At 36.7% G+C, this 11,581-nt stretch overlaps 1 protein-coding gene across 3 annotated transcripts in view; it reads left to right on the top strand.

Moving 5' to 3' along the window:
- The first annotated feature begins 1,014 nt into the window (after positions 1 to 1,014).
- Positions 1,015 to 11,581, top strand: part of CYSLTR1 (cysteinyl leukotriene receptor 1) — a 48,467-nt gene continuing 37,900 nt past the window's right edge. For 2 of the 3 annotated variants that reach the window (XM_058712418.1, XM_058712420.1), the window contains exons 1-2: positions 1,015 to 1,515; positions 3,319 to 3,468. The gene's annotated coding sequence lies outside the window, so the exon portion shown is untranslated. The remainder of the gene's footprint in view (positions 1,516 to 3,318; positions 3,469 to 11,581) is intronic. The other variant, XM_058712419.1, reaches the window with a different exon arrangement.

Genomic DNA, 11,581 nt, shown 5'->3' with positions numbered 1-11,581 from the left:
GAAAAAATTCTAGTTATAATGTCACTTTAGCTAGTAAATGCCCCAGGGGAAGATTGAAGAGTCTGGTCTTGGATCCAAATGTTATCTCTCCCTTTAATTTGCTTGCACAGCTTTCTCTCTCATCCACTACCATAACTAAGAATTCTATGAAAGAAAAAGTAGATTTCAGAATTTTTAGTGCCCTTGCCTCAAGTTTCCTGTCATATAATTCAGGTACCTACATATGCAAAGTTTGAGTAAATGGCTTTGCATCTACAGCAAGTAGTAAACAGAGGGCTGTTGCTGGGCTCATGTTTTACTGAGTACCAAATTAATTATTAATTATTAGTTATGGGAACATGTTTAAAAGGTGTTAAAATGAACATACTTGTACCCATCCCCATATATACCACTCTAATGTAGCTCAATATAATTGATGTAAACAACTCACACCTTGTTGTTCTCATCCATTGTTTATAATATCAAGGTGCCACCCCAAGCTCCAATAAAGGCATAGCAGACTGCCATATCCTTATTCTCCAGAAGACAGACAGGGCATCCCATTGTTCCAACACTCCAGAGCCTAATCAAAATCTAAGAGTATCTACCTGCCTTCCAGATTCCTAATACAGGACTACTGATGGCAAGTCTAGTCATTCCAGGTCATTCTCAGCGTGATGGAAACAAAACTACCTTTAATCCAATGGAGGCAATGTCTGCCATGGAGATTTTTGGAAATCAGACTCAAACTAAGACAATTATTTTCCAGAACATAAGTCACCAAAAAGAAAAAGAATTTTTTAGAGTATGGATAGAGCCACAAATACAATTAAGGAAAGAGAGACAGACACAGAGAAAGAGACAGAGAAAGAGAGAGATACAAGGAGGGTGAGGGAGGCAGAGAAAAAAAGAGAGAAAGGTGAAATTTATCTTGCCTAAAATCAAGTTTCACATAATGGCAGTTAGATTAGCACATCCTGGTAGGACTATCTTTCTCCGCCTACAAATACTCTAACCACCCTTAAGTCGTAAAAATTAGAACTAAGCCTCACAGAGTATACGCCTTCCTGCTTCCCATCTCAGAGCAGCTACAAGATTTCCCGAGGATTCTGTTGCTAGAGCTAGGCATAAAATCTCATTTATATACACAACAGCCTGCATGTCTCCAGTTTCTATTCCTCCTCCTTCCCTCTGCTTTGCCCTCCCCCAGTTTGCACCAGAGAAGCCAAATTTAGGCGTGCTCTACAGTATGAGGACTAATCTGAAAGAGGAAGAAGAATCTGTATACATTGGCTAGCATATGTGCCCTGCCTTCTCTCTTCTTGAAAATCGCAACTCATCTTTTCAAAGAAATCTGCCTAAAGAACAGGCACCCTGTGAATGGAGTTTGCTTTTAGAACCCTCTAGGGTATTCAAATTCATTGTGGAGCTCACTAAGAAAGTTAGCTCTCCAAGGGACGATTTACGGAAGACTTGGAGCTTGCGTCTGAAAATGAATGCAAAAGGACCCTAAACTGTCAGTCTTGAAGGTAGCAGGTAAGATTTGATGTTTCAATGCTGTGAATAAACTAAAATAGTTTGTAGTAAAATTATTCTTTTGGCTTTTTGGCTTTTGGCTTTTTGGGATTTTAGCAAATTCCCAGGAGTTTGAGGGTAGCTAATCTGCCTTGCCTGTTTTAAATTAGGCTGCTACTATGAATTCTTTATACTTTACTTATTGGCCAGAGATTTGATAATCTAATCAGTCTGTCAACAAGTGTTGCTCAGTGCTTCTGTTGGGGCTCAATATGGCAAAATATAGGGGGGACACTACCCAAGTCTCCAGCACATTTGCAATTAAGTTAGAAATATATGAGTGAAGTCATATGATTTTTGTCTTTCTCTGACTAATTTCACTTAGCATAATACCCTCCAGTCCCATCCACGTAGTTGCAAATGGCAAGATTTAATTCTTTTTGATTGCCGAGGGAAGGGAAACAAAAATAATATAAAACCAGGGAGGGGGACAAAACAGAAGAGACTCATAAATATGGAGAACAAACTGAGGGTTACAGGAAGGGTTGTGGGAGGGGGATGGGATAAATGGGTAAGGGGCACTAAGGAATCTACTCCTGAAATCATTGTTGCACTATATGCTAATTTGGATGTAAATTAAAAAAAAATAAAAAATAAAATAAAATAAAACAAATAAAGTACCTCATAATAATTTTTAAAAAGAAAAAGAAATATAAGGCATACTTTAGAATCTTATTTCAAGGGCTCAGAGGAGTTTCTCTAATCTGTAGTGGCAGTTTCTTTCATTATGGAAAAAAAAACTATAAAGGGTTATCCTGAGTATACATGCAAACTCTCAAGTTTGGCCAAGCAGGCAAGTTTCCACATTGCTGATAAAAGTAAAACAAATAATGAAGAATGACCTAGCTTATTCACAAAGTAGTTTCACATTCATTATCCCACTTGAACCTCTCATCATCATGCATTTTAGATAGGGTAAGTGTTACTATCCCTGTTTTGCAAATAAGGAAATAGACTCAGAGGCATTAATAAATTTTCTAACAGATTCTAACTAGCAACTGCAAACAGAAACCTCTCACAACTATAAATCGATATAAGGAAATTACATGATCTGTTTAGTAATTTAGACATATCTGACATACACCAGGTTTCCACAGAGCCAACACTGTATACATTTCAATGAAAATTTTTGACGAGGAGCATAACTCTACTTAGCAGCAAAGAAGCTGTTTTCAAGGGTAAACAAATGAGTTGGTGAGTTCCACCCCTAGATAAAAAGAAAAAAATCCTTGAATTTAGTGGTTCTGCCTTTCAGTACTCTGATTGTTTTGAAGACTAGAGAGAGGCCACAACATATAATTATCAGCTGATTATTCTAAAATAAAATGTAAGTAAACCTGGACTTCAGACTATACTATGTTTCAAATACATTAGTGAAATTTGCTTCTAGATAATTTTAAGTTTTGGTATCTATTGCAATCACTCAAAAATATTTTCTGTTGTTGTTTTGCTATTAATTTCCCAATTAGAACTAAAGGTGGTCTCTGTTTATATATCAAATTAATGACCTCAGGTACTACATTTACATCCTTAATACAACCTTAATAAAAACTGTTTCCCTGGTCCCCAAAATATTTAAATGACTGCACTAGCTAATCAGTTCCTATAAATGACAGTGAACCCGAACAGAATAGATGAAAGAAAGTTTCCAGATTGAGTCCAATCTGAATCCAGCATTTTTGTGTCTTCCTAGCCCAAAATCATCAATTTCATTTTCTACTACTTTTTATTTCTTACTTTTAATCAAACTTTTGATGTGTTTAGGAAGTACTTATCTGGGAAAAAGCAAGATTCTACCATGGTGCAGGAAATTATAAATTTGCCTTTGCGAATCACTGACTGATAATAAGGCATTAAAGGATGGCACTGATCTTAAGAGACATATCTAATATTGTGGATTTGATGCCATGAAAGGTAACTATCATAATCTCTTAAATAACATGGCTCTGCATTGATCTACTTTGATCCATTTTGTTATTTCTTATGTTCTTATTAAAATATCTAGAATCTATTATAATCCAGTTAAACAAATGTCAATTAACCTCAATACAGTATGTGACACAAAGGTAAGATGAAGTTCCTGCTCTTGGGGAACTTACAATGCTGGTAGGGATATAAGACCTACAGAACATAAAAATATGAGACAGTAAACCAATGTTATATTTTTAATGGCAAAGGGGTTTGGAGAAGAAAGATAGCAGTGGGTTTGGCTGAATCGAGATGGCTTCATAGAGGAGATAAAATGAGATAGGCTTAAATGAACGTCTACAATATGGGACCATGCTAAACAAACCTCCTGTGCACATAGTAAGTGTTCAATGTATGTTGTTTGCATTCAATTCTAGTCATAGAAATGATGACAGAAATACATTGTATCAAAAGTGAATTTGGTACCTGTAGTGTACACCAAAGAACCTGATTTGGCTAGAGTAAAGGGACTGAGCTGAGGAGTAACAGTAAATAAATTTGGATAGAAATGTAAGCCCAGATTATTAGACTTTGAATTCCAGGCACTTTTTAATGGGAAATCATATCAGCAAGCTTTGAATAAACAAGTATATGATGGAAAAACATTTTTAGTTGATGAATCTAGCAGAGTTTCATAGGCTTAAGTACATTTGAGAAAACTGGAGATGGAGAAGCCACTTAAAGAGTAGAAATTAATTAGACTATAGGATAGGTGGATGCCAGTGGAAATGGAATGGAGAAACACTCAAGGAGACATTTAAGAGGAATAATAGATGGAAATTGGTGAGTGATTAGATATAGGCAGCATAAGAAAGTCAGAGCTGTCCCTAAAATTTTGAACCTGTGGGATCTGGGAAGTGGTGCTACATTATACACAGCAATAGGTAATTTGGGGATGGAAATTGGGAATGTAAGACGTGATGAGTTCTGTTTTTAACCTGTCAAGTTTGAGGAGATGGCAAAAATTCCAAGAAGCAACGTCTTATGGATAGTTGGAAATAATGACCCTGACTGTGAGTGATGGTTAAGTGGTGGAAGCCAAAATTAAATCTGGGGCATGTAACAACCAAGGCCATAAGATTGGCCCATCTTAGAGAAAGAAAATCTAAGAGATGACCAAAGACTGAAACTTGTGCAGTGCATACATTTTTGGTCAAGAGAAAGAAGAGAGTCCTGAGAAATAAAAGCCACAGAAATATAGTTCTCAAAATATACCAAGAGTCTTGACAAAAGGTGTCAGGTTATATATTCTTTTAAACTTCCTCTCCCCAAGTATAACTAGCATAGTGCCTTATACATACCATGAGCACCCAAAAAATATTGTTATTCTACTATAAACAAGCATGGAGATATTTTGTTTCAAGTTATCTTTCAAACTGGACTCTGTCATAAACTCTGCAACCTAACAATGATATCTTTAAACTACCTTGCTGCATATATTTCAATGGGAAAGAAACTTGGCCTGGGTAACTGGAAGTTTATCCTAGATTTGCCGTTTAATCAGCTGTGTGTCCTCTAGCAAATTGTTGAACATCAGTATTTCTTGGTTGCCTCACGTATCCAATGTAATAATGAGCTTATAAAGATATTTTTCAGATCTGCTAAAATGATAAAGTGAAAGGGACTTGAAAATACAAACCATAATCCAAAAGGATTTTGTTCAAATTCCATTCTAGGAGAATAAGACACATAACAAGACTGCATGTGGACTGAGTAGGACCAGATACTTTCTGCTCCCAATACTGTACCTCCAAACAGGGGCCTCATTCTAAGTAAGCATCAGCAACTGCGATCAGCAATTCTAAGTAAGCATCCTATTTTTAGGATGCCAGTAGGAGCCAACTCTCGGGTTACTTTTAATTCTACCATACCTATGCAGTCCTCAATGTGCATGCCAATTTGTTGATTTGCATTGAGGAAATACAACTGCTAAGAGGTCTGCTGTACTCATAGCAGGTGGTGGCACATTCTCTTCCTTACAGAAAAGGCAACAAAGTAAGCCACTTAACTTGATTTGATAAATCCAGACATCTCAGATCCATTAATTCATGTTACAGTACTGGTGTTAGTTATAATTACTTTTGCTTTCAACTGATAATTCTTCATAGGTTGGTAGAAAAGACCACTGTTTAAACAAGTTGTGCACAGCAAAACTCTTCTTTCTTGCTTCCTCATTCCATCCCATTTTACTACATCCTATCATAACTTCTCTTTTCTTTGTGCCCCACCAGTTTTTCTTCTGGATTTAGGAGAGAAAACAGAAACAAAAATCTTTAAATATTTGGGGCAAGTTACTTAGAGAGGGGCTCTGGTAGAAATAGGGGGAAAGACACAAAACAGAAAAGTAAACATAGACCCCTGAGCACTTAAACACAGAGGTGGTTTTCCTTTTGATGACTAAAATGTCATTATCATATTTACAGTGTTTGTAGAATCGATACATCCCAGACATTTGAGATCCTACTTAAATGTAGCTAATGGAAAAAGAAAAGGAGCTGATATCTAGACCTAGAGTCCCCTGGAACATTCAGGCTTTCTTTTATTATTTTTTTAATTCCCTCCTTAAAAAGGAAAGAAAAATCCAATTTGGTATCACATTTTAAGATCTCTAACATGTAAGAATCCTAAAATTTCTCATCTATTTGAGATTAACAGTCTGTTTTTACATATGGCTGTATTTGTGTTGTCATGGATTTAAAATAAGTGGAATTAAGCTAACAATAACAACACTCAAACCTCTCTGACACACCTTATGTAAATATTCCAAAGTTCATAGGAAATTCAGGCCTCAGAAAATATAAAAAGTTTCTTTTCATCATAAATTGGTTACCTATTGGTTTAATCTGAATTTAAATTATTTGAAGACCTTATTTGGGCCTTCAATAAAAAACAGTCTCCTAGAAAACAGTTATCCTGCTTCTAAGATTCAGGCATCTAAATTCCAAGAAGTTAGAGGCAGGCCTCAGAGTCAGCTGTGATCAATGGTTTCAGAACGTAGGGGGATTCCAAGTTGCCGGTAATTAGGTAAAGACTTAACAGGTATCCCTGGAAGAAAGTAGGCCCTCTAGTTAGTGCTTTATAAAAAGTCCAAAAGTATGTAAGCTGTCTGTAACATATTTCTATCACCCAGACTAAAGTTAGAACTGTCTTCACACTATGCACTCCCACCATACCCATGCACTCCTCAATATCTCTATTGCTATTTTGTGACTTGTGTATCCCTTCAGGTATGTTCCTGATCACTTTATTCTGATTATACAGGATAAAACATTCGTGTCACAGTACTATGTAAAGGGACAGACTGTGTCTTTAGCTCTGAATACCACATTCCAAGTTCGTTTGGGGCTTAACACTGTCCTGGGTTTGGAATCCAGCTGTCTGACAACAGAGTGGCCCAGTGTTATTAATGTAATGTTCTCCACTTAATGGTAAATAAGCTATTGGAGGGAAAAACTTCTTAGAAATGTCAACAATGTAGTGACTCCCATGTAGCTTCTAATACCAGTGAGAATGCCGCTAAGCATTTCCATGGAAATGCCAACTTAAAAAGCTACTTATTGTGATAATAAAGCTATAGTGATGACAGGAGGGTCTTTCTGCTCCCCTCACCAAAATTATTTATTGCCGTGGAGGAAAGCCATTGAAATCATTAATATAAGCCTTGTTGTTTATAGATTAAAACCTTATGGAGGATGTGTAGCTTTGCTCCAATTAATGACCAATCACTCAATAAGCACTTATTGCACATATTTCTTCTTTTAATTCTATTTTTTAGAGAGAGAAAACACACCAGTGGGGGAGGGGTAGAGAAAGAGGGAGATAGGATCCAAAACAGGCTCTGCACTAACAGCAGAAAGTCCAATGTAGGTCTTGAACTCAGGAACCACGTCATGACCTGAGCAGAAATCAGATGCTTATCCGACTGAGCCACCCAGGTGCCTCTATTGCACATTTTTCTATTTGCAAAACATTGTGACAGGCTAGGTTTGGGGTTCACAGAGCTTAAGAATAAAAAGGTTGGACTTTTTTTCTCCCACCCTATGGGAGTTCACAATCTACCTATGGAGACAAGATTTATTCTCATTAAAAGATACAAGATAATAGAATAATGACTACCATATTATTGGTAAAGACAATAAACATAATACAAGTTGAAAGAAGAGAGATATTAGTGTAGAATGGGGTGGTCAAAGTAGGTGTCAGGAAATAGAACCTGAGCTGAGTCTAGTATGAGTATGAAAAAGAGTCATAAAAATTTACATTTGTGTAGTGTTCTACAGTTAACAAAACATTTATATTTGCTGATTCTCCTATTTATTATGCATCATTCAACAGACACCTGCTGTATTAAAAGATTAACTAAACTTTGTCCCCATTTATTAAGTTGATGGGGAGAATCCCTTCATAATGTACATGTACACTTTAAATATATTACAATTTTATTTGTCTATTATACTTTAATAAAGCTGGGGAAAATTGTACCTCACCTCCTTGAGCTTATCTTTATAGGGTGAACAGCACAACTAACTTTTATCATTTGGCAATAATAGGATCATAAAGAAAGCCAAAAGGGCACTGCGGCATTGGCCAAATAAAAGTAGGGCCCCGCTGAGCTGTACTTTCATGAAAATTAAGCTTCCTGCATCTTGCCGCTGCTCAGCAGAAGTATCTGCCTTAGAAGACTGAACCCTATGTCCTAACCTCCCCCACTTCCTCTTCTGCCTTGGCCCTGCCCTCCTTACCCTATCCCTGTTGGCAGTCGTCCAACACATGCACACACCATCCGGTGCATGCTAGCATTTATTAGAAAGGTAAAGGAAGCCTTGAGTGAGGCATTATGCTTAATGTAATCATAAACTACCCCCAAATATTGATTTAATCTTTAAGTCTCTCCTGGAGGCTGAATTAAAAAATACTCATAAACCCCCAAACCCCAAACCCCAAACCTTATATAGCCAGACACATCCTTGGGTCTTGGGATTCTCATCAATCTCTCACCTATACCACTTCTGATTTCTCCTTCAGTCCCACTAAACTACTTTTGCTTTTTTGGTTTTATGTTCTTTGCCTTCTGTTCCTTCCTAAATATGTGGATTCTTCTGCCCCACCCCCTTTGCTTTCTTCTCCAGTGATTTGTAGTGTTCATCCACAGGTCATGGTCCCCTACACTTTTTTTTTCAGGTTTCTTTTTTAATAGACTCTACCCTGCTAGCGAAGTCCATATTTTACTTCCACTTTATGCCATTATCTAGATTCCTGAACAATAGCATCTGTGTTTCCACACTAAAAACTTGTTCCTTCCTCCACCCCTAGACACCCATCCTAAGGAATTAAATACTGTATTACTCAAAAGCGCCTAATACTGCACAGTTATTCTTCCAAAGTTGCTCAATTAGGAGAGGAAGAGAGCAAAACTGAATAAAGCAGACTCACTGTCATTAATAGGCTCACTGTCTAAATGGATATGACAGATATGTAATCAAAAAGAGTGATTACAGCACTCTAATAAATATGGTAATAGTACCACAAACAAGGGAACATTTACAAAGAATAAAAACTTCAACTTAAATCTTGAAGTATAAGTATACAGTTTCAAAGTTCACCTCTTTGTCTAGTGAAAGAGGGTACATAGTTTGAGTATCTTCAATTAGACAAGATATGTTGATATAAGGATCCTGATCTAAGTTGGTGAGAGAAGGTCAGGAGAACTGCAAGATAAGCCTCAACAGAACTTTGAATTTACACATGAGAAATGAGGTCAGTAAAGATCAACTCTGACTACCAGCTTCTGTGCCAGAGTGACTGGAAGATGTTTAATGTCAATGAAAAAAAAAAGTCCTTTGGAAGAGTTGATTTGGGAGGGAAGATAATATATTTGTATTTAAGCATGTTTAAATTGAGGGGGAAAAACATAAGATTCAAGAAGAGCAATATTCTAGGCAGTTGAAAATGAAAGACTAAAGTTCAGGTGAATAGTTTGTGGCTGAGACAGAGATTTGAGTCATCCACATGAAAGTGATCATTTTAAAACATGAGAGTTAAGTTATCCAAGGGAAAGATAGAACCAAAGAGATAAACACCAAACATTCGCATTTCACAGATCTTAGATATGCTAACAACCTCAATTGGCTATCTGAAAAAAACTGTCATTGATGAAAGGAGACCAAAGGGAAGAGTGGGTATTGGGGTATCAGTGTGGTAGTAGCAGATTTGGACTGAAGGTTGTAATGCCTGGGTTCTAGTCCCAGCCCTGTCATTATCAATACACTCTTGAGCAAGTCATCACTACTTCAGTCCCATTCATAGGTTTCATTTTTGAACATGTAAAAGTCCATTGGAACAGGATCTCTAAAATCACTTCGACTCACTCTGGCACCTGTTCTTTGAATAGCAAAAAGCACATTCTACTGACATGGCTCAGTAATATAATTTTCTTTTAAAATAATGGTATAGAGGGGTGCCTGGGTGACTCAGTCCATTGAGCATCCAACTCTTGAACTCAGCTCAGGTCATGATCTCATGGTTTGTGAGATGGAGCCCCACATGGAGCTCTGTGCTGACAACACAGAGCCTGCTTGGGATTCTCTCTCTTTCTCTCCCAAAATAAATAAACTTTAAAAAAATAATGGCATAGAATTTCATTAGCCATTCATTGTGTTCCTGCTGTGTATGCAAATTACTATGGTAACCACTCTAGAAGAAAACTGGGGAAGTATAAAAGGAAGTAAAGTGGGAAAAGAAAACATGAAGATGTAATCCCTGTTTCCAAGGAACTTGAAATCTAGTTGAAATTACTGGCCTCACATTCAGCTTATGCACAGTAAGTCATAATTCTGCTGCCAGACTTGTGTATCATTTTTTATATTGTTTTGTTTAAATGTTTATTTGTTTATTTTGAAAGAGAGAGAGAGAGAGCAGGGGAAAGGTAGAGAGGGAAGGAAACAAAGAATCCAAAGCAGGCTCTGCACTGCATAAGGCTTGAACTCACAAACCATGAGATCATGACCTGAGCCCAAATCAAACATCAGACACTTAGCCGAATGAGTCACCAAGGTGTCCCCAGACTTGTGTATCACTATAGTTTGATGAGAAACAAGCAGCTTAAATTTATCTCTTATACAAAGTTGTACCTATTTTTTGCTTTGACAAAATGCTCTGGAAAAAAATCCCTGCTTCTGTTTCAAAAGTTACAACAAAAGAAAAATAAGAAGTAATATAATAAAAGAACTATACATCTAAGGTGACTCAGTAAAACAATTTTGAAATGAGTTGGTCTGATTCAACATATTTACTGAGCAACAAGTGTAATGTTCCTTACTAGGTTCTATAGAAACTATTTTATTATAAATTATATCTTATCTTTGTCCTCAAAAATGTCTAAAAGTTAGTAGTGGACATTATGTAAATATACAAATTACTATAAGAAAAAATAAAAACAGGTAGAAATACAAAATTGAATTCTGTAGTTGAACCATTGGCCACTGTGGTCAACTGCTCTCCAAGGTTCTGTCGTCCTGAGAATACCCTGTACTTCCTGATTCTTCCTTCCACATTTAACCTTTCTACAAACTCTCTCTTCACTGTGCCCTCTACAACACCATTTTCATTATAAGTTCTCCTACATATTAAATCGCTTCAAATAATTCTCCCACCACTTCATTGCCTTATGTAAAACTTGGTGCTCCCCATCAAAAGTAAGCTGCTTATTTTTCTACATCTCATCTACTGTGAAACCTAGAGAGTCTGTTCAATGTCTCCTGGCTTCCTAGTGCCATTTTAAATCATTACTTTTCTACTATAATGCAGCCATTCACTTCTGCCACCCTTTAATTTTCCTTATTAATATCACCATCTATTGACCTCCTAGTTATTTTTCCCTAATTCACTGAATAATTTAGCATTTGGCTTGTGGTTTTCCTCTTTACCCCAAATCCTGCTATCACCTTTGTAACTTCATATTCCATATAAACAACCAACCTAGGAAACTGATTTTAACTTATTTGACCTCCTTATTTAGAACAATACGCATTCACATTCTACCTTACCTACTCATTCCATG

The sequence above is a fragment of the Neofelis nebulosa genome, chromosome X (genome assembly GCF_028018385.1).
Source record: "Neofelis nebulosa isolate mNeoNeb1 chromosome X, mNeoNeb1.pri, whole genome shotgun sequence".
Taxonomy (NCBI): domain Eukaryota; kingdom Metazoa; phylum Chordata; class Mammalia; order Carnivora; family Felidae; genus Neofelis; species Neofelis nebulosa.
Note: the sequence above shows the minus strand (reverse complement) of the source record. Positions and strands in the feature narration are given on the sequence as shown.